General features: G+C 36.0%; 1 protein-coding gene across 7 annotated transcripts in view; it reads left to right on the top strand.

Moving 5' to 3' along the window:
- ZFYVE9 (zinc finger FYVE-type containing 9) overlaps positions 1-24,666 on the top strand; it is a 227,644-nt gene that overhangs the window by 71,826 nt on the left and 131,152 nt on the right. For 6 of the 7 annotated variants that reach the window (XM_027108554.1, XM_027108556.1, XM_027108551.1 and 3 more), the window contains exon 2: positions 22,373-22,478. The exons of the other annotated variant lie outside the window; for it this stretch is intronic. The gene's annotated coding sequence lies outside the window, so the exon portion shown is untranslated. The remainder of the gene's footprint in view (positions 1-22,372; positions 22,479-24,666) is intronic. 7 annotated transcript variants of the gene reach the window in all.

Here is a 24,666-nt window from a genome sequence, read left to right as displayed (position 1 = left end):
CCCCCCTTACCCCTTTGGTAACCATAAATTTGTTTTCTACCTCTGTGAGTCTATTTCTGTTTTGTAAATAAGTTCATTTATATCATTTTTTTAGATTCCATATATGAGTGATTTCATGTGATATTTATCTTTCTCTGTCTGACTAGACAGTATTAATTTTTACTGAGATTAAAGGGCAGATGATAGTGTAATGTTCCTTGACTGTCCCTAGAGTAATTTGGGTCAGTACCAATTATTAAACTGTTAACAGTATCTACCTTTTATACAACGAAGTCCTAAACTATATCTGGCTTTGGAGGAAGAAGGAAATAGAGAAGTATCCATTATATTATATTATATTGATATTATTTCTTTTTAATCCTCATAGCAATCTTTTGACATGGGTGGTATTATTCTCACTTTACAATGAGCAAATTGAAACTCAGAGATTTATTATTTTAACGAAGGTCACTGGTGAGTGTTCTTTTCATTTTCTGTCATTCTTTTAGTCTTTCATTCAACAAATACGCCAGGCTTTGGAGATGCAGCCATGACCCAGTCAGACATGATCCTTGCTCTCATGAAGTGAATTGTCTGGTTGAGTCCTTTCACTGAGTCTTTGAGCCCTATTTCGTATAGTAGTAACATATATTTGTAGAATACTTTATAAAATATTTCTGCATTTTAATCTAATTTTATAACTCTTATTGCAGCCTTCTGACCCAGGTGGGTTAGATAGTAGTGCTGTTATTCCCATTTGAAAACAAGGAAACTGAGACTTAGGGATATTTAGGTCATTTAGTTAGTAAATGGCTGAGTTAGTATGCAAACTCAGGTTATCTGTCTCCAAGGATTCTGCACTTCTTCCATTATGCCACATTGTCTCACTATTTCACATGAAACTACAAGCCTATATCACCAAGAGTGATATTCTGGAAAGTAACCAGTCTAGCAGTACTTAGCAAAGCAGAGTTCTACCTGGCAGGGCATGTGGGAAGAGGAATCAGGAGGCCTAAACAGCTGTGTCTAGTGTGCTGGCATGGATTTATTCCTAAATAACACATTGAGAAGGAATGCTTTGGAGGGAGACTAAAACATGAGAAACATGGCACAGACATGGTCTCAGCAGCACCTGCATGGACTCATGGCACAATAACTGCCAGGGACATTTTTTTTCCTAGAACAAAGGCTTGAAACAGACAGTGAATTTAAGACGAAGTGACCCAAACAACACGGGACTCCATACAGAGCTATCTGCAGCTACAAATCAGAGTGTAATCTTTATATGAGGAAGGGATTGCTTATTTTACATTGATTACCTCAGCTGCCTTTGTGCAAGTACAGAGATAGCAATCTATTCAGTAAAAACATTTGAGTGCTTCCTCTGTGTAAAAGCACTGTTACGCATTGTGGGAGTGATACCAACATGGGTATGACACCATCCTTGCCCACAAGGAGCTTGTAACCTTGTAAGGAAATTTTGCATTCATTCAAACAATACTTGTTCATCCAGAGTTTATTATGTCAGACCCTGTAGCACGTGTTAAGCAGACAAGAGTGGATGAGATAGAAACTATCCCTATGCCTTTTGCTTATACTTTCCATCACCTGGAGAGTATTTCCTTACCTCCTTCCCCTAAGTCTAAGTAATTGGAAACCTTTTAAAGTAGAGAGCAGGATATGAAATTCTCTTAGCAAAATAGTAGTCAGTGGTATTCTTGTGACTTGGCCACAAATAGAACTCGATAGCTAATGGGTCAGAACTTAGGTGTCATGCTAGAAAATATTTGCATCACGTTTAGTGATCACATTCAGAAAAGTACAAAACATCACAATAGAAAAAAGTGGACAAAGTATTTTAACAGGAGATCACAGAATAGGAAATAAAAAAGGAAAAAATATATGTCAGTCTTTCTAGTAATGAGAGAAATGTTAATTAAATATTGAAATAGTGTCTCATTGGCAAAAATAAAAGTTGATAAGAGCAAATTTAAGTAATAATGATAAGAAAACTTTATTGAGTACTTTCTCTGTGGCAGGCAAAAACAGTCTTTACAACAGTCCTAGTGAGGTAGGTACTATTATTATTATTGTTTTATTGATAAGGTACTTGAGGTACAAGGATAGCATAACTTGTCCAAGGTCAGACATCTAGTACTTATTGAGCCCAAATTTGAACTCAGGCAACCTGTCTCTAGAGCCTGCACTCTTAATCACCAAAGCAGTGCCTTTGTCTGGATTGGTTATCATAATGCTCAGCCTCTAGAAGTGTCTACCACAAAGAAAGCACTTAAATATTTGTTGAATGGATTCTTAAAATGAAAATGTTTAGGGGACTATCCTGGTGGTCCAGTGGTTAAGAATTCACCTTCCAGTGCAGGGGATGCAGGTTCGATCCCTGGTCGGGGAACTAAGATCCCACGTGCTGCGGGGCAACTAAGCCTGTGCACTGCAACTACTGAGCCCATGCACCACAACTAGAGAGAAGCCCATGTGCCGCAACGAAAGATCCCACGTGCTGCAACTAAGACGCAAAGCAGCCAAAGATAAATAAATTAATTAATAAAAACAAATTAATTAATTAAAAAAAGAAAGAAAATGTATTAGGCACATCATTTTTGGAGGGTAATTTATTGATATCAAAAAACACATACTGATGACTCAATAATTCTGTTTCTTAATGTGTATCTTAAAAAAATGTATATAAGGAGGCATGTATTATACATGGCCACATTCTTGGTACTTGCAGAAAAATAAGAGAAAATGTAAATGTTCATCAGTGCTATAAGTAACTGATAATATAACTAATGTATAGCCTTATATAATTATTAAATGACTAAGTAAAACTACGATATAGGTATATTTCAGAATTCTATATGCACAGTTAAAATAAATGAAGTATTTGATCTGGAAAGGTATCTAGGATATACTATTGAATGAGAAAAGCAAGTTACAGAACTTTTCCTACCAAAATAGATTCTAGATGATGAAAGAGTAAAATAAACAAAAATAACCATGAAAATAGTAGAGAAAACATGGGTGAATATTTTTATAATATTGGAAGGAGGGAGGCTTTTCTAAGCATGATATGAAATGTAAAAGCCATAATGGAGACTGATGAATTTGATTACAGAAAAATGGATGACTTCCATATAGAAAAAAAAAAGAACAAACATTAAACGGGAATGAAGATTCTAATCATGATATATATATATAAAGGATATTTATAGGCAATTTGTAGAAAGGCCAGTCGGCATATGAAAGATAAATAGATGTTCAGCTTTTACTCCTAATTAAAAATACAAATTAGACTATCAGGTCCCGTTTACTACCTGTGAGATTGGCAAAGATTGATAATAGTAATGACAAGAGCTTATAGAAAGAAATTTTACATACTCTTGGAGGAAATAGAAATAAGCACAGCATGTTTGGTGGAAATTTTGGCAACATTTATTAAAATTTAAAATGCATAATACTTCTGTCTTAAATTCCACTTTTAGGGATTTATTATATATTAAAGTGTAAAGATATGTTTATAAGGATATTCATTATATTGTGTATAGGTATAAAAATATGGAGAGAATCTAGATGTCTGTTGATAGGGATGAGAGTTAAATTGTATTGATAATACATTCATATAATGGAATGCTATTCAGCTATTTAAAAAGACTGTGGCAAATCTATTCACACAGCACTGCTCTGTAGTGCTGATTGATTATAATGCTACATTAAATAACATATGTATGAACATACTATAACAGTAGGCATGTGTATGTTTAAAAAGTCCATTATAGTAACCTGTTGATTTATATCTCTTCCCCTGCTCTTTTCTCAGTACTGTTATCTGTAGTGGGAGCATTAATAAATTCAGACATACTGTAGTCTAATGTTCAGATGTTATTAAACTAGAGTTTCTCTTTCTCTTTCTTTTATTAGCAGAAAGAGTAAGGACAATTTATAGCTCATAGGAGCATTTTTATACTTCTGCAAGTACTTCTGAATGCCAAAGAGTAGAAGTGAAGGAGGAATGTTGTTTCCAAACGTATACATACCTAGAGGTTAAGAGTCTGAGATGTGAAACCAGAATGCCTGGGTTCAAATCCTGGTTTTGCTACTGTGTGTGACTTTGTACAAGTTACTTACCTTCTTTTTGCCTCCATTTCCTTATTATTCATCCAACAAATATTTGAGTGCCTACTGTATGCCAGACACTATTCTGGATGCCAGTGATAAAACAAGGAGGATTAAGACAAAATCTCTACCTTCTTGTATATGTACATTCTGGAGGACTTAATTCTATACCTACTATTTAGGGTTCTTAAGAGAATTAAGTGTTTAATATCTCTAAAGCCCTTGGAATGAAGTCTGGTACATAGTAAGTGGACAATAAATAATATTACTATTATTCTCCCCTCTAAAATAAATAGGCATACAGAGTGTGATTTATTAACTATTTTATGGAAGTTTTTGTCAAATACAATGACATTCAAGGATATATGAAACAATCTATTTCAGTGTATTCTTACATTTGTCCGCATTCTAGATGCTCACATACACTCTCAGTCATTGAGCTCTAGCTTGGCAGATAGTACTACACACTGTTGGCCACTGAACCTTACCATACACCATGTTGCAAAAGCTCTCAGCCTGTGAGTGTTCTACCACCATATTTTGAGTGTGCTAGATGTTGAAGTGCAAAATTTACGGTAGTTCTTTTAAGGAGTCTTGATGGAAATGCTAGAGAAATCAAGAGAGTAAAGATCAGGAAGTTATTAATGGGTAAATTGAAGGTCATCATAAACATCAATGAAGCCTGGGAGGATTGACTAATAATTGTACAGCATTTACTAGGAGAAGTTAAATGTTGTAGTTATATTTATTAATTTGTGAATTTACAAAATCGCAGCATATATTCATAGAACTAATATTTATTTACAGCCTGCTACATGCTATGTTAAATGCTGTCAGTTCTTTGGTGAACAAAATAGTCATGGAACCTGTCCTCATATAGCTGATATTTTACAATGTTACAAAAATAATTTTAGGGTTACAAGAGAACTATGCAGGAAGCCTAGTCTGACAGGTCAAAGGAGGTCTTCCTTGTGGAATTGAGATTTAATCAATTTAATTCAGTTCAGTCCCCTGAAGGTTGAGTGAGTTTTTATTAGCCAGGAGGAGAGAGTCATAAGAAATGAGTGGGAAACAACAATGCAAGGAGAGGGGTCAGCATCGAGAAAGAACCAGAGGTGGAAAGAACATGATGCTCTTGAGGAATGGGAAGATGTCATTGTGGATGGAGAGAAGTAAATGGAAGGGAAAGTGGCAAAAGAATAAGCTGGAGAGTTAGGCAGGGGTTAAATTTTGCAGGACCTTACAAGGTCAGAGTAAGGAGTTTTGATATTATTTTAAGTGCAATGGAAAGCAATTGAAGAGTTTCAAGTTGAAGAATCACTTGATTAAATTTTTAAAATTGAGGTATTATTGACATATAACATTCTATTAGTTTCAGGTATACAGCATAATTATTTGATATTTGTATATACTAGTGTGGAATGATCACCACAATAAGTCTAGTTAACATCCATCACCATGTATAGTTAGAAAAAATTTTTTCGTTTTGATTAAGGACTTTTAAGATCTGCTGTCTTAACAACTTTCAAATATGCAGTACAGTTTTTGGTGAAGTCTTTAGGGTTTCCTATATATAATGTCATGCCATCTGCAAACAGTGACAGTTTTACTTCTTCCTTTCCAATTTGGATGCCTTTCATTACTTTTTATTGCCTGATTGCTCTGGCTAGGCTTTCCAATACTGTGTTGAATAAAAGTGATGAGAGTGGACATCTTCGTCTTGTTCCTGATCTTAAAGGAAAAGCTTTCAGTTTTTCAGCATTGAGTACGATATTAGCTATGTACTTGTTATATGTGCCTTTATTATGTTGAGATACTTTCCCTCTATACCCACTTTTCTAAGAATTTTTATTATGAATGGGTGTTGAATTTTGTCAGATGCTTTTCTGCATCTATTGAGATGATCATGTGATTTTTATCCTTCGTTTTGCTAACATGGTACATCACACTGATTTGCAGTTGTTGAATCATCCTTGCATCCCTGGAATAAATCCAACTTAATCATAGTGTATGATTGTTTTAATGTATTGTTGAATTTGGTTTGCTAATATTTTGTTGAGGATTTTTGCATTTGTATTTATCAGGGATGTTGGTCTATAATTTTCTTTTCTTCTGGTGTGTGGTCTGGTTTGGGTATCAGGGTAATGCTGGTCTCATAAAATGCATTTGGAAATGTTCCCTCTTCTATTTTTTCAGAGTTTGAGAAGGATTGGTATTAATTCTTCTTTAAATGTGGCTGACACTGGACTTTTGTTGGGAGGTTTTTCATTACTGATTTAATCTTCTTACTAGTAATCAGTCCATTTGGATTTTCTATTTCTTCATGATTTAGTCTCGTAAGGTTGTATGTTTCTAGGAATTCATCCATTTTTTCTAGGTTGTCTGATTTGTTGGTGTATAATTGTTTATAGTAGACTCTTTTGATCCTTTCTATTTCTGTGGTATGTTGTGATGTCTCCTCTTTCATTTCTGATTCTATTTATTTGAGTCTTCTTTTTTTCTTGGTGAGTGCAGCTTAAGGTTTGTCAATTCTGTTTATCTTTTCAAAGACCCTGCTTTAGTTTCATTGATCTTTTCTATTGTCTTTTAGTGTATATTTCACTTATTTTCACTCTGATCTTTGTTATTTCCTTCCTTTTACTAACTATGGGCTATGTCTGTTCTTTGTTTTCTAGTTCCTTTAGGTGTAAAGTTAGGTTGTTTATTTGAGATTTTTCTTATTTCTTGAGGTAGGCATTTATTGCTATGAACTTCCCTCTTAGAACTGTTTTTGCTGCATCCCATAAATTTTGATATGTTTTATTGCCATTTTCATTTGTCTTAAAGTATTTTTAAAGTTCTCTTTTGATTTCTTCATTAACCCCTAATTAGTTCTTTTTGAAGGTTACTTTAACTGCTGAGTGAAAATGGACTGGGGGAGATGACAAAAGTACTATGAGGAGATCATTGAAGAGATTATTTCTGTAATCCAGATATGGTATAATAGTGTCTTGGACCAAAGTCGTGGTTGTAGACAGAGAAAATGGATTTTTATCAATTTTAGGACATGACTGAATGTTGATGATGACCATTATGGAGAGGGAGGGATAGAGAATGACTATATCATGAGCATCTGGATAGTTAATGATATAGGGAACAGAGAAGAAATGGCATTGATTATTGTGAGTGTAGATGTACATATTGAATTTGAGATGTCTTTGAAACACAGAGATATTAAATAGGCACTTGTGTATATATATAGGTTTAGAACCCAGAAAAGAGGTCTGAAGTAGAGAAAAGGAAATTAGGACTTGTTAACAGGTAGTGTTTGAGGCAATGGTAGTAGATAGAATTCCCTTGGAAAATACTATAAATCAAGAAAGAAGCGAACTGAGTATAGAACTTTGAGGAATTTCAACATTTAAGGTTGGCTAGGGACTTCCCTGGTGGTCCAGTGGTTAAGACTCCATGCTCCCAATGCAGGAGGCCTGGGTTTGATCCCTGGTTGGGGAACTAAGATCCCACATACCGCAACTAAGCCCACATGCTGCAACTACTGAGCCCTCGAGCTCTAGAGCCTATGCATCGCAACTAGAGAGCCCATGAGCCATAATGAAGATGCAGAGCAACCAAAATAAATTAAAAAAAAAAAAAAAGATCAGGTAAGGGTGAAGGAGTCAGGGATGAAAGTGAGAGGGTTAAGCCAAAGAAGTAGGAGAAAATCAGAAATTTTAGTGTCACATAAGTAAGTCATGGAAGAATAGTTTCATAAAGAAGGAGGATGTGATCTACCATAACTGAATGCTGCTAAGATGGGGAAAGAAGCCAGAAAAGAGTGGGGCATGCATGGGAGGTGAAGGGGAGCCATTGAGAGTAGACAACTCTTTTGAGAAAATAGTCCTGTTGGAATTCAGGGGACACAGGTTTGCTCCCTGGTCGGGGAACTAAGATCCTGCATGCTACACAGTGTGCCCCCCCCCCCCAAATAAAACCCAACAGAAAATAGTCCTCTCGAGTGTGAAGGGTTAACTGTCTCAAATTCGAGGTATAGTGGAATATCCAAATGGAGAAGTATTGTATATCAGGTAGGTTAAGCTGTGGCCCTGGAATTTGAGTGAGAGGTGAGGGTTAGAGAAATCTGAGAGTCATTCACATGGAAATGGTAGTTGAAGACTTTAAAAGAAAAGGGAGCCAAAGATAAAACTGTGAGAGCACCTATAGTTAGAGATTTTCTTTGGATTGTTATTAATAAATAACATTGTAGTGTTCATAGTACAAGTAATTTGAGCATGGACTTGTTTCATCCAACTCAGTTATCCCAAGCTTTGGCTGATACAGTTCAGGTTTTGCTCTTCTTAAATTTGACATTGGTAAAAGTAAGATGCAGTGCTCTAACTAGCCCCCACCCCCCACCTCCCCAAGTTGTCAAGACAGGAGCAAGCACAATATCTATTTTTACTGCAGGTGTTAAGGTACACAATTTTATTTTTGGCTAGTTTTTCATTAGTTGGTAGTTTGTACCAATATATCACTTGTAGTGACTAGATTAATGGTGAGTCATAACCCTGCTTTACACAAAGTCTTGTTATTACTTTTGGTACATACAATTTGTGCTGTACAAATTATATCTCCCGATGAATCTGCTACCTAAAGTGATCTGAAAACTAAGACCCTCCCCCCAATGAATTTATCTCTTGTTTATTATCTACTGTAGATCATAGAATATCTGAGCTAGTGTCTGATCTTTGAAATTTTAGGTATGCGATTAAGGTTGAAACTCTGATTTTCATGTCATTAGTCTCAATTTATATCATTCTGTTGGGATATGTTTGTTAAGATTATTGTTGCAAGTTAAAGCAACCAGTTGGAGCTTACTTAAGGAAAAGGGGAGTGTTATAAGGATACTAGGTAATAAACTGGTTAAGTTGATTGGTTCCCCAGAATATGGTTTTATTTTGCAATAAAAATTTATGTGTGTGTATGGAGCAAGAGGCAGGCAATCCTAGAATTCTGTTGGCAAAAATAATCCAATAGATATCTACTACCTAAAAATTAAAGATAAGGACTTGGGCTAATATAGTGTTAATTAGTGGTTCCGGTCATGGACAAACAATCTATTTGCTACTTTAGGAATGTTGTATATCTGAATAATATTCCATATATACACAAATTTGTTTTTATGTCTTGAGTCTTATTACTCTAGACTTGAGAATTGCGCATGTTATTTGTTTTAGTGCCAATCTCAGAATCAGTTGCTGTTCTAAAGGTTTCAGTGCATACATATATTTGATACATCTGTTATCACTTTTCGCAATATTTGTCCAACTCTGCTTTTCTTCAGTGTGTACTAGGAGAAAGCAACTACCTGGTACTGATAGCTCTTGACTGAGAATTCAGTGTTTGTGAAAGATGCCAGATTGATATCCTGGAAATTGAAACCCTCTGTGAATGTGGTGTAGCAATAATGTCAGCTTCCCACATCTTGCTTTCTTAATGTACTTTGGTCTTGATCTGCAGGAATAAAGCTCTTTTCAAAGATTATCTCATTTCTTTTTTCTGCCACTGTGAGTGAGGTTGTTTGTATTCAAAGCATGCTTTATAGGATCAGATATATTTCACCTCTTCAGAAAGTTGAACAGTCAGGTTACTTTTTTGTTCCTGTGTTTCATTTCATTGTTCAAACTTGAATTGATTACTTAAAACCAGTGGCCCTGATGGATTATTAATTGTATAAACAAACCAGTCCCGTGGTTGGCTTTATGGTTCAAATCACATTCTGCTTTTCTTTTGTAATTCTTTCACACAAATTGCTTTTTGATGATGAATAGTAATGGCTACCACTTATTGAGCACTTAAATATGAGACCTAAGGAAGGCACTTTATATAAATACATTCTTCATTATTAAAACTATCCTGGGAAGTATAGTGTTCATACAAAGTATAGAGAAACTGAGACTCAGAAAGGTTTATTTAATTAACCTCTTCAAAGCAGCAACAGCTGTTAAATGCTAGAGCATGAATTCAAACTTGGATTTGCCAGAGTCCTGTGCTAGTGTTTTCACCAAACTCCACTGATGCTCATAAAAATGTTCATTTGAATTAAACATCAGAGAAGCAAGTCTGTTACATATTGGTAATTGTTGATTTGAAATTCTAATCCCAGTTTTTCTAGATATTCCATTGTATTTACAGATACCCTTGAATCACACCTTTTTTTTTCTTTAAAGGTGAATCATCAAACTAATAGAAGCTGTGTGAAGTTGTGAATAGAAGCTGTTACCAGTTGTGAACTGGTAAAACATAGTTTAAGTTTGAACTTCAGTATGCAAACTAATAATTTTATGTTGGCATTAATAAACTTTGAAATAGTAAGTATATTAGAGCCTTAGCAGTCTCAACACAGCTCTTGGGATCCTTCCTATGGAAAAATTTTGCAGGTGGAAGTACTTTGAAAGTTAGTCTTTTAGTTATTTTACTTTGGATCACAAGTGGTTAGTGAGCACTTACTATGTGCCAACCATTGTGCCATACGCGCACACACACACACACACACACACACACACACACACACACACACGGGATATAGTGATCAATAAGTCAGAAGTAGTCTCTTTTCTGGAAAACATCAGTATGAGCCTGGAAAGAGGAGACAAACAGTTAAAAAAAAAAAACATAATTCAGCTGGTAAGTGCTGTGATAGAGGAAATGAAAGATATATGGAAAGAAGGAGCACCTGTCCTAGACCTAGAATAGAAGGGCTTCAGGGAAGATGTGATGTATAGGGTCGGATAAGGAGGATAAGCAAGAATTAGTCGAGTAATAGTGGTGGGGGCAGAATATTCCAGGCCTAAATAATAATGTGAAGGCCTGTTTTTTCCCCAGTAGTTTTATTGAGATATAATTCGCATATCATAAAATTGTCTCTTTTAAAGTACACATTCAGTGGTATTCAAGTATATTCACAGAGTTGTGCAACCATCACCACTGCCTAATTCCAGAACATTTTCATCACCCCAGAAAGAAACACCATATCCATTAGCACTCACTCCCTATTCCCTCCTCTCCCTGGCCCTTGGCAACCACTAATCTACTTTCTGTCTCTAAGGATTTGCCTATTCTGGACGTTTCATATAAACAGAACCATACAATATGTGGTCTTTTGTGACTGACTTCTTTCACTTAGCATAATGTTTTAAAGGTTCATCCATATTGTAGTGTCTATCAGCATGAAGGGCTGTTTTGAGGAATGGAGATGAGCAATATTGAGAATTGAAAGTTTAGTTGATCAGGATGATCAGTGCATAGAGCAAGAATTTGAGAATAAAGACAAGGTTTCATACTAGAGAGGTAAGCAGAAAGCAAATCAACAAAGCTATGTTATAGAAGTATGGACTTTATCCTAAGGGCAATAGGATACCATTGAATGGTGTTAAGTATGAAAACAATATAATGAGATTTGTGTTTTTTAGTTGTGTAGAGAATAGGCTAGATGGACACAAAATGGGGGGCAGGGAGACCAGTTAGTTTTCTTGCAAAAATCTGGGCAACAGAAAGATGTCAGTGGTGTGGGATATGGCCTGGGAATGTAGAGTAGTGGATGGATATGAGAGATTTAAAAGGCAAGATTGGCAATACTTGGTGTTAGAGTGAATGTAGAGATGGGGGAGAAGGAGAGGAAGTATCTAGAATGGCGCTTAAGTTTTAGGATTGGTGAGCCAGGTGGATTATGATACATAGACTAATTAAGGAACTGGCTAGATAGATGAATTCCCAGGGTGCCGATCCATAAGGAGTACTAAATTGGCACGGGGAAGTTAATGAGACGAAAAAACAAATTTACCGGAACTCTTTTCTTATTAGTAGAATACTGTATGTTGTTGGGGGGAAAACTTTGGTAAGCTTCTGGAGAAGGAGGTAAGACCCTCTCCCTCACCTAGCTTCTTGTTTGAATAATGAGATGTTTCCTAAACTGTACTCTAAGAAGCCCAAAGGCTGTTTCATTGAGTGCGATATGTAAATTTGGAACTGGAGCTAAATAAGTCAGTAGAGGAGAAGCTGCCATCAGGGTTCTTCTTTTTTGCCTGTTCATCTTCTGGTTCTTACCCTTTTTTCTAGACTATTTATATAAGATCGGGTTGAAGAGTATCAAATTACTAACCTACTGTTGCATATATCTATTGTTATATAATAATTTACACCAGAACATAGTGGCTTACAACAACAATTTAATTCTCTCTTGTGGTTCTAGGGGTTGACTGGACTAGCTAAGAGGTTCTCTCTTAGGGTCTTCATGAAGTTGTAGTCACACAGTGGCTGGGGCTAGGGTCATCTTGAGGTTTGCTCATTCACATATGTGAAGGTTCATGGGCCAAATCACCTACATGTAGCCTTTCCCTGTGGTCTTTCTGGCATGATAACTGGATTCAAAGAGTGAGTGTCCCAAGAGAAACAGGCAGAAACTCTATTACCTTTTATGACCTAGTTTTAGAAGTTGTGTCCCTCCTATTTTGCTCTATTAGTTGAAGTAGTCGTGAAGTTTTGCCCAGCTTTAGAGGAAGGGGATATAGAGTTTACCACTCTTGTAAGAAGATCATGTGGGATGGGAGGTACTGCAGCAGACATCTTGGGGTTTTTTGTTTGCTTGTTTGGCTGTGCTACATGGCTTGTGGGATCTCAGTTCCCTGACCAGGGATCGAACACAGGCCCTTGGCAGTGAAAGCGTGGAGTCTTAACCACTGGACCACCAGGGAATTCCTCATCTTTGGAAATATAATCTGCCTTACCTACCTTGAGAGCCCTGCCCAGACTAGGATAGGAAACCAAGAAAGAGGACTTTGGGATTTTGAAGCAATTTTGTATATATTGAGTTTGACTCTTTGTCATACTTCTTGGTGGAAATGCTATTAAGAAGTTTGTTTACTAAGCAGATACTGAATTTGTTCTGTGGTGAATAGTATTAATTAGAGACAAGACCAGAAACATTATTTAACTGAGAATATTTTCTAGTTTATTCTTTTTCTTTTTTTAAACCTGTGGCCAGGATTTTGGAAATTATTACCTTAATAAATGTCTTCTGTTGTAAACAAGCCCACATCAGAGATTCCTATAAATTGCTTGTATTTTAAATATCATCTTTATTCTTGTCATTTTTCCTTATAGGTTTATTTTTTTAAGAATATCTTGGTTTCTTAATTTTAGATGATGATTCTTTCACTTTCGCCATATTATAGTTAAAATTTTAATTGTCTTTTTACACCCCAGGGAGATAATCTTTTAAAATACTTGTCTTTCCTATTTCCTTCCTTTTTCAGTTTTCATATTTGAAAGTAAAAATTTAAGTAGCTTGGGTTTTTATTAATTGAAATTCATGGATGCTCAATTCTCTTTTTTTTTTTTTTTGCGGTACACGGGCCTCACTGTTGTGGCCTCTCCCGTTGCGGAGCACAGGCTCCGGACGCGCAGGCCCAGTGGCCATGGCCCACGGGCCCAGCCGCTCCGCAGCATGTGGGATCCTCCCGGACCGGGGCACGAACCCGTGTCCCCTGCATCGGCAGGCGGACTCCCAACCACTGCGCCACCAGGGAAGCCCCTCTTTTCTTTTATTAACAAATAATATACATTCATCCTAAGAAAAATTAGTACTATAGATAAGCTTGACTAAAATGTAAACCACCCAAACATTATTGAGACTCTCTATTATATTTTAGTGTATATATTTTTAAAGACTTTTAAGTCTTTCCACAAATATGGAGTCTTACATTTGTACCATTTTGTAAATGATACTTCCGTTTGACATTTAGATTTTTTTCACTATTTACTGTTTTAAACATCAATCTAACAGTTAACTTGTTTTACATCTTTTGTATTTATCTAATTGTTTCCTTAAGATAAATCTCCAGAAGGGTAATTATTATTTTAAAGGGCCTGTATTTGAATAATAATGATAACATTTCCCAATTATTTAAATCCTTGTCACTTTTTCTCTCTCCTACTAGAAAATTTCTGTTTTTTGTTTCTCTCTTGTATTTGCTTACTGTCCTTCTCTCCTACAACACACACACATTCACAAATATTTATTTCTTAGGGAAGAAGAAATCTTCATCATGAGGTTGATTACTTAAGTATGAACTTTATTAGTTTCATTCAATTTACTTCTTCATGAGACATTTGTTGAACACTATGTGCTATACCCTGGGTTAAAGAGCATGAAGGCATAGCCCTGATCTCAGTGAACTCACGGTCCAATGGGGAAGACAAACAGGATTACCCATAATGTAAATTCATTTGGTCTCTGCTGCCATTAGTAGAGAGATGCATGACAGGAACATAAAACATGACTCTTTTAAAACAGTCTGTAGAGAATTGAGGAAGGCTTCCGAGGTTGAGGTGAGAATGAGTTGAACCTTGGTAACGCAAGTTAGGCAAATAAAAAGTAGTTCAACATAGGTACAGAACATGCAATGATAGAGAAGCATGGCAGAGCATCTCACAAGAAACAGTAGTTTGGTAGGATTGGAGCTTTAGAAAGTAGTGGGAGAACAGGTTGGAAAACAAGTTCTGAAGGGATCTCTATGCCATGCTAAAAAACTACACTTCATTCTTGGGGGAAAGGAGGAAGGGGATCCATTTAGTTAGCTAGGAAAGCACAATCAGTCTGGGCAGTATATGTAGTAGCAAATGACGACCCATCATTGTGACCTCCAGAGATATGTCCATTAAATAGGTGAGATGGGGAGCTATTTAAGGATTTTTAAGCAGAAGAATAACATGATCTGATTTTCTTTTAGAAAGCTATTTTGGTAAGCCTACGAAAGGATATATTTTCTAGACCAAAGGAGACAGTGACATTAGTTTGGAAACTATATTGAACCAATCTGGGAGATAACTAATGAGGGCCTAAACTAAGGCAGATGTAGTAGAAATAAAAGGAGGGGGATAAAATTAGAAGCTATTTATTTGGAATCCTTGCCATGGGAGTGTGTTATATGCTATACTTAATGAAATCATCCCATGTATTTTTAATACCTACTATATGACGAGCACTGTGCTGAGGTATTGGGATAAAGGGATGAATAAAAAGGGTTTCCTGCCTTGCGTGGTGTATTATTTAGCGGCGTGCAACAGATTTATAAAGGGAGAAGCTACCATGTAATGTGAAAAGTGTTGTTGATATAAATGTACTGTGAGAACATAGAGAACATAGTGATTGTTAATTTCACATTGGGAGGTGACATTGAGCAGAATATTGAAGGAGTTCTTTTTTTTCTATGTATCTTGAACTGTATTTAAGGCATTTTATACTGTATTTTATGTTGTATATCTATCCATTTACTGAATTTCTTTTGTTCCTTCCAAAAAAGCAATTCCATGATGCCAAAAGTCAGTGCACTAATATTTGCATTATAGGGATCCCAGAAGGAGAAGAGAGAGAGAAAAGGTCTGAGAACATATCTGAAAACATAGTAGTTGAAAACTTCCCTAAACTGGGAAAGGAAACAGTCACCCAAGTCCAAGAAGCACAGGGTCCCATACAAGATGAACCCAAAGAGGAACACACCAAGACACATTGTAATTAAAATGACAAAGATAAAGAGAGAATATTAAAAGCAGCAAGAGAAAAGCAACAAATAACATACGAGGGAACTCCCAATAAGGCTATCAGTTTCAGCAGAAACTCTGTAGGCCAGAGGGGAGTGGCACAATATATTCAAAGTGATGAAATGGAAAAGCTTAAAATCAATAATACTCTACCCAGAGAGATCAAAGGCTTTACAGACAAGCGAAAGCTAAAAGAGTTCAGCACCACCAAACCAGCTTTACAACAAATGTTAAAGAAACTTCTCTAGGCAAAAAAGAAAAGGATATAATTAAAAACAAGAAAATTACAAAATGAAAAAACTTACCAGCAAAGGCAAACATACAGTAAAGGTAGTATATTATCCACACACAAAGCTAGTCAGGAGGTTAAAAACAAAAGTAGTAAAATCATGTATATCCTCAGTAAGCAGTTAAGGTATACACAAATCAATTAGATGTAAACCATGATATCAAAAACAGTAATTGTGAAGGGAGTAAAATACAAATGCACAGTTTTTACAGTGCATTTGAAATTAAGAGATCAGCAACTTAAAACAAGCACGTATATATAGACTGCTATACAAAAACCTCATGGTAACTGTAAACCAAAAATATAGATGCAAAAAAAAGAAAAAGGAATTCAAACATAACACTAAAGATAGTTATCAAATCACAAGAGAAGAGAAGAAGAAAGTGAATAAATCAAAAAACGAATCCAAAACAACAAAATGGCAACAAGAACGTACATATTGATAATTACCTTAAATATAAATGGACTAAATGCTCCAACCAAAATACATAGGCTGGCTGAATGGATACAAAAACAGGACTCATATATGCTGCCTACAAGAGACTCCTTTCACATCAAGAGCCCCATACAGACTGAAAGTGAGGGGATGGAAAAAGGTGTTCCATGCCAATGGAAATCAGAAGAAAGCTGGAGTAGCAATACTTATATCAGACAAAAGAGACTTTAAACTGAAGAGTATTACAAGAGACAAAGAAGGATACTTCATAATGATCAAGGGGTCAATCCAAGAAGAAGATATAACAATTGTAAATATATATGTACCCAACATAGGGAGCACCTCAATATATAAGGCAAATGTTAACAGACATAAAAGGGGAAATTGACAGTGACACAATAATAGTGGGGAACTTTAAGATCCCACTTACATCAGTTGATAGATCATCCAGACAGAAAATCAGTAGGGAAACACAGGCCTTAAAATGACACATTAAACCAAATGGACTTAGTTGATATGTATAGAGGATTCCATCTGAAAGCAGCAGAATACACATTCTTTTCAAGTGCACATGGAACATTCTGCAGGATAGATCACATGCCAGGCCATAAAATAAACCTTGGTCAATTTAAGGAAATTGAAATCATATCAAGCACCTCTTCTGACAAGAGTGCTCTGAGACTAGAAATCAACTACAAGAAAAAAACTGTAAAAAACACAAACACATGGCGGCTGAACAATATGCTACTAAACAACCAGTGGATCACTGAAGAAATCAAAGAGGAAATCAAAAAATACCTAGGGACAGATGAAAACACAGTGATCCAAAACCTATGGGATGCAGCAAAAGCAGTTCTAAGAAGGAAGTTTATAGTTACACAAGCTTACCTCAGGAAACAAGAAAAAAATCTCAAATAAACGACATAACATTACACCTAAAGCAACTAGAGAAAGAAGAATAAACAGAACCTGAAGTTAGTAGAATGAAAGAAATCAAGATCAGAACAGAAATAAATGAAATAGAGACTAAGAAAACACTAGAAAAGATCACTGAAACTAAAAGCTGGTTCTTTGAAAAGATAAACAGAATTGATAAACCTTTAGCCAGACGCAGCAAGAAAAAAAAAGGGAGAGGGCCCAAATCAATAAAATCAGAAATGAAAAAGGAGAAGTTACAACCGACACTACAGAAATACAAAGGATCATAAAAGACTACTATGAACAACTATATGCCAATAAAGTGGACAACCTAGAAGAAATGGACAAATTCTTAGAAAGGTACAATCTCCCAAGGCTGAACCAGGAAGAAATAGAAAATATGAACAGACCAATTGCCAGTACTGAAATTGGATCGGTAATTTTAAAACTCCCAACAAACAAAAGTCCAGAACCAGATGGCTTCACAGGTGAATTCTACCAAACATTTAGAGAAGAATTGACATCTCTCCTTCTGAAACTATTCCAAAAAAGTGCAGAGGAAGGAACCCTTGCAAACTCATTCTGTGAGTTTACCATCACCCTGATACCAAAACCAGACAAAGATATAAGAAAAAAAGAAAATTACAGGCCATTATCACTATGATGAACATAGATGCAAAAATCCTCAACAAAATGCTGGCAAACCAAATCCAACAATACATTAAAAGGATCATACACCATGATCAAGTGGGATTCATCCTAGTGATGCAAGGATTTTTTAATATCTGAAAATCAATTGGTATAATACAACACATTAACAAATTGAAGAATAAAAAGCATATAATCATTTCAGTAGACACAGAAAAATCTTTTGATAAAATTCAACATTCATTTGTGATAAAAACTCTCCAGAAACAGGCACAGAGGGAACCTATTTCAACATAAGTCAATATATGACAAACCCACAGCTAACATTATACTGAATGGTGAAAAGCTGAAAGCATTTCCTCTAAGATCAGAAACAAGATGAGGATGCCCAGTCTCGCCACTCTTATTCAACATAGTTTTGGAAGTCCTACCCACAGCAATCAGAGAAGAAAAAGAAGTAAAAGGAATAGAAAATGGAAAGAAAGACATAAAACTGCCACTGTTTTCAGATGACATGATACTATACATAGAAAATCCTAAAAACACCACCAGAAAACTACTAGAGTTGATGAACGAATTCAGTAAAGTTGCAGGATGCAAAATTAATACACAGAAATCTGATGCATTTCTATACACTAACAGCGAAATAGCAGAAAGAAAAATTAAGGAAACAATCCCATTTATTATCACATCAAAGAGAATAAAATACCTAGGAATAAACCTCCCTAAGGGAGGCAAAAGACCTGTACTCCAAAAACTATTACGGTGCTGATGAAAGAAATTGAAGACAGCATAAACAGATGGAAAAATATATTGTGTTCTGGGATTGGAAGAATCAATATTGTTACAATGATCATACCACCCAAGGCAATCTACAGGTTCAGTGCAATCCCTATCAAAATACCAATGGCATTTTTCACAGAAGTAAAACAAATAATTTTAAAATTTGTATGGAAACACAAAAGAATACTTCTTGAAATAGTCAAACAATCTTGAGAAAGAAGAATGAAGCTGGAGGAATCAGCCTCCCTGACTTCAGACTATATACTACAAAGCTACAGTAATCAAAACAGTAGGCACTGGCACAAAAACAGACCTATAGATCAGTGGAACAAGATTGGTAGCCCAGAAATAAACCCATGCAGTTATGGTCAGTTAATCTATGACAGAGGAGGCAAGAATGTACAGTGGAAAAGGCAGTCTCTTCAATAAATGGTGCTGGGAATACTGGACAGCTACATGTAAAATAATGAAATTAGAACATTCACTAACACCATATACAAAAATAAACTTAAAATGGATTAAAGACCTAAATGCAAGACTGGTTACTATATAACTCCTAGAGAAAAACATAGGCAGAGCACTCTTTGGACATAAATCACAGCAATATTTTTTTTGGATGTCTCCTCAAGTAAAGGAAACAAAAGTAAACAAATGGGATCTAATTAAACTTAAAAGCTTTGGCACAGCAAGGGAAACCACCAACAAAATGAAAAGACAGCCTACTGAATGGGAGAAATATAAACAGCTCATACAACTCAACAGCAGAAAGACAAACAACCTGATTAAAAAATGGGCAGAAGAATTGAATAGACATTTTCCAAAGTGGAAATACAGATGGCCAACAGGCACATGAAAAGATTCTCAGCATCACTAATCATCAGAGAAATGCAAATTGAAACCATAATGTGATACCACCTCACACTTGTCAGAATGGCTATCATTGAAAAGAACACAAATAATATGTGTTGGAGAGGGTGTAGAGAAAAAGGAACCCTCCTACACTGTTGGTGGGAATGTAAATTGGTGCAGCCACTGTGGAAAACAGCATGGAGATTTCTCAAAGAACTAAAAATAAAACTTCCGTATGACTCAGCAGTTCTCCTAGTTATATATCTGAAAAAGCCAAAAACACTAATTTGAAAAGATACATGCTCCTCAGTGTTCACAGCAGTGTTATTTATAATTGCCAAGGTATGGAAGCAACCTAAGTGTCCAGCAATAGATGATGCATAAAGAAGATGTGGTATAGACATACAATGGAATACTACACTACTCAGCCATTAAAAAGAATGAAATTTTGCCATTTACAGCAACGTGGATGGACTTGGAGGGCGTTATGCTAAGTGAAATAAGTCAGACAGAGAAATACAGATATTATATGATTATCACTTATATGTGGAATCTCAGAAATACAGCAAACTAGCAAATATAACGAAAAAGAAGCAGATTCCCAGATATAGAGAACAAACTTGTGGTTACCAGTGGAGAGAGAGACAGGGGAACTATAGGGGTCAGGGAGTGGGAGGTACATACTGTTGGATGTAAGGTAGGCTCAAGGATGTATTGTACAACGTAGGGAATACAGCCGATAGTTTGTAATAACTGTAAATGGAAAGTAAGTTTTAAAAATTGTATAACATTTTTTTAATTAAAAAAATTTAAAAATAAGCTATAAAAAAGGGAAAAAGTAAAGAAAGATTTTAGAACAAAGAAGCTGTAAAGTGCTTGCCTGCAGAGGGAGACGTGATGAGAAGGAAGTCTTTACCCCCCACAGAACCTTAGAGAGTCTTGTGATGTGGAGGCTCCAGGGATCTCTAAAGTCTTAGTTTAGGTGGGGTGTTGAAAACGGAGATTGTTTGCTACGAGTGGTTTAATTTTGCAGGTATTCTACCTTATCTTTTGTCGTCAAGTGACTTTCCTCATTGTCCTGCAGGAGACTAGAGGCTTATTTTCTGGTAGAAATGGATTATGAAAGCTTTGAATTGAGGGGTTCCAGGCATATCAGAAGGTGAAGATGAGGTACAGGGTTGAAAGTAGATTAACTAAGGAAAATGTAGTGTGAAGTCATAAATGTGAAGTTGAGAGGAGTCACCGTCTTTTATGATTCTCCTTTAGCCACATTTAAGCTGCTTAGGGGAATGTATGGAGTAGGTAAACAGTTGGAGTTAACCAGGTTTGAGACTTTCCCAGCTGAGGCTAGAAGGTCAAAGGGATCTAATTCCAGAAGGAAGACCTATGATTTTTGAGACAGTTACATAATATTATTGGACTTGCCTCACACGTTAAAATAGACACACATACTCAGAATTTGAATTTGAATTTATAGGGTTTATTTTATTTGTTTATAAAACTCTTTAATTGGCTAGATATGAGAGGTATTACTTTGACCTCATTCTCATTTTGACCTTGGAATTTCTATCCCATACAGCCCTTTCATACTTCTGATATGATTTAGTCCTTTATTTGATAGATGTTAAGTCTGTTTCTTAGCATCAACAGCACTTCTCATTTAGAGTGTATAGCATGTACATATTTTTTCAGGTTCTCAAGACAGGAAAATCTTTCATCAGTGATTTCCATTCCATATTTTTTATTGTTCTCTGAAAACTTGAATTTCCAGCCTTTTAGAATACTTGCTTATTATTTTAATAAGCACATCATTTTCACATCAGATAGAATTACATTTGTAATAATGTCAGGAAACATATTTTTTTAGTGCCTCAGTTTATCTTTAAAATTAAGTGATGTTTGGATTTCCCTGGTGGTCCAGTGGTTAGGACTTTGCCTTCCAATGCAGGTGGTGCAGGTTCAATCCCTGGTCGGGGAGCTAAGATCCCAGGCCAAAAAAAACTGAAACATTAAGCAGAAGCAATATTGTAACAAATTCAATAAAGACTTTAAAAATGGTCCACATCAAAAACCAAATCTTTAAAAAAAAATTAAGTGATGTTTATTAGATCATGTCTGAGATACTCTCCTGTTTTGAAAATGCTGTGATTGTAGGTTAGATACTTTATACAGATAATATGAGATACTTAGTTTTATTCTGATTAGTTTCAACTGCTAATCCATTACTTCTAAGCACTGGAGGAGGGCTGAAATCATAAGGGACTCCATTTGGAGGAAAAACAGTTGTTTGGCAATAAAAAGTCCCAGCAGGAATCTTTTGAATCTCAATTTAAGAATTCTGTATGTGTAGAAAAAAAAAAATCACACTAACAGAGGCCATTCTTGTGAAGCAGCAATTTTGTTAGCTTTGGATTCTTGGAGGGCCTATTGAAATATAAATAAGTAGTATTTTTATGAATTAACAGAATCATTGGATAGAAAGTGCCTCTGCCTTTGATCTTTCACTTTGTATTACTCATTGAAAATAAGTGTGCAGAAATTCTTAACTGTTCATTGAAATGTTTAAATTTGGGCCTTCTTAGACAATATAATGTGTTTGCTACTGCATTCCATGCTGGCCAGGTCTTTGAATCTGAAGGTATAATTGTAATTTATTGTTTAAGTCCCATAGCTTTTATTTGTCTGGCTATGATAGGTTGATATGAAGAACATCAGGGCTTATTGCTTTAGGAAATGTAATGAGCAATGTGTTTTTTCTTTAGCATCAAACAGAGCATACTGAAACAGCAGGACTGCCTGGCGGTGCAGCAAGCATCATGAGTAAGCACAGAGAAGTCTGTTCCTTATCACGTGTGTAAGGGAAAAAAGGTAAGAAAACCAATGATCTTGTTTCTCTTAAGAGAGATTGAACTTGAGAAAACAGATCTATAGAAAATAATGCTCACGTATATATATGCCGCTTGCTTCATTTATAACATTGTTCCTTATTAAATCAGGAATATTGTTTTTTTAAAAAAAAGATTTGACTTAAGTCCAGAAAAAAAGGATATTTTAAAATTCCTGTTGACTTATGTCAAAATGCTAATTTCTCTACTAGTACTTGGCTTCTCCCTTTTAGAGTCAACTTCTACCTTGAGCATAGAAAGGTAATTTCAGCATGAAAAAGAACATGGACTTGAGCAATATTGTTAGGAGAAAATAGTGGTATATCTACCCAATTAATGTCATTAATATTTCTTAGTCAATCACGCAGGGGCTAAGCAGTGAAATCTTATTTTAGAGTGAGGAATCAGAAATACAGATTCAATTATATTATTTTATTTTGTATGTTTAGACTAGTTGTGATGAGCAGTCATTTCCAGCAGAAAATTGGAAGTATTTTATTAATTCTTGTAGAACAAGACTCCTTAATCATTGACTTTTTCCTGACTAGGAATCTTCTTTGCTTTCTTTCAAGTATTATGATTATTTAAGGGGTAGAAAATGGTGGTGGGAGGGGAGGGTGTGTGAGTGAGATTGGTTTCAGAAATTGATTATGCCATTCACTCATGGAGTGTTGCATGCTCTGCCGAGTTCTCTGATTTTCCACGTAAGCTTTGAGGATAGAGGCCTGGGTCTTACAGTGTGTGGCAAGAGACTGAGTTCCTAAGCACTTAGCCGTAGTACCTTCCTCACCAGAACTTCTGGGCTTGCAGTTGGCAAGGTATTTCTCATCCCCTAGCTTTCTCACATGTGAGTGTGAGAGGGAGTGCCTTTGTCTGCCTTCATCTGGCAAAATCTTATTCTTCAGGCATCTCCTCTTTAGGAAGTTTTCAACCCACTGCAAAGACTATCAGTAATAATAAATAATAATTATTGGAGTATTTGTTACAGTAGCCCACTCTACCCCAAATAATATACTCCTGCCTCAGTCTGATTTGGATTTACTTCTTCTTTGGCTCCGTAGTACCCAGTGCATATATCATTTAGTACATACCACAGTGTTTCATATTTTAAGTTTACTCATCCATCTTCTATGAAACATTGGGCACCTTTAGGTCAAAGACATTGTCTTAGTTGTCACTGTAAAGTAATGACTAAGACAGTATGTGGTACATAGTAGTTGCTCAATAATGTTTTATGTATGAATGCACACATGTTCATTGTAAGTAGTATATGGTATAAAGAGGAAGTAACAGTGAAGGAGATATACAAGGAACAATCAGATAAGTGCTGTAAAAGTGACACCCTTAAGACTGAGATTCAAGACAGTGTCTAAAAGGACTCTGGTCAGTAGAATAAAAAAGAAGAGATTCTCAGGAAGAAACTGTATTGAATTAAGTAATTATATTCCTCTTTGAGATGTACCATTGACCCTTGAACAACGTGCAGGTTAGGGGCACTGACTACTCTGTGCAGTGGAAAATCTGCATATCACTTATAATCAGCCCTGCATATACGTGGTTCTTCCATATCCGAGGTTCTGCATCCATGGATTCAACCAACTGTGCATCATGTAGTACTGTAATATTTACTATGGAAAAAATCCATATATAGATAGACGCATGCAGTTCAAACCCATGTTGTTCAAGGGTCAACGGTATATATATGATATTTAGTGACTTCTATTTTGAATAAGAGTTGCATGCTTCTCTAAGGCAGGTAAAGAATCCTGACATAAGATTTAAATCTTCAGAGAGGGAACTTCCCTGGTGGCACAGTGGATAAGACTCTGTGCTCCCAATGCAGGGGGCCTGGGTTCAATCCCTGTTCAGGGAACTAGATCCTGCATGCATGCTGCAACTAAGAGTTTGCATGCCGCAACTAAGGAACCCACGTGCTGCAACTAAGGAGCCGGCGAGCCACCACTAAGAAGCCTGCAAGCTGCAACTAAGGAGCCTGCCTGCTGCAACTAAGATCCAGTGCAACCAAATGAGTAAATTAAGAAAAAAAAAATTCTTGGAGCGGTCCAACTTTTACAGTGAGAAGACTGCTCCTCTCCCATGTCCTTGGGAGACCACAGGATTTTCTTGGAAAATGAAACTTAAGAGGATCAACACTTGGGGACATTAGACAT

Source organism: Aethalodelphis obliquidens, unplaced genomic scaffold, assembly GCF_003676395.1.
Source record: "Aethalodelphis obliquidens isolate GAN/ISIS:26980383/991018 unplaced genomic scaffold, ASM367639v1 scaffold9, whole genome shotgun sequence".
Taxonomy (NCBI): Eukaryota; Metazoa; Chordata; class Mammalia; order Artiodactyla; family Delphinidae; genus Aethalodelphis; species Aethalodelphis obliquidens.
The sequence above is the reverse complement of the archived record's forward strand: the minus strand, read 5'-3'. Positions and strand labels throughout refer to the sequence as shown.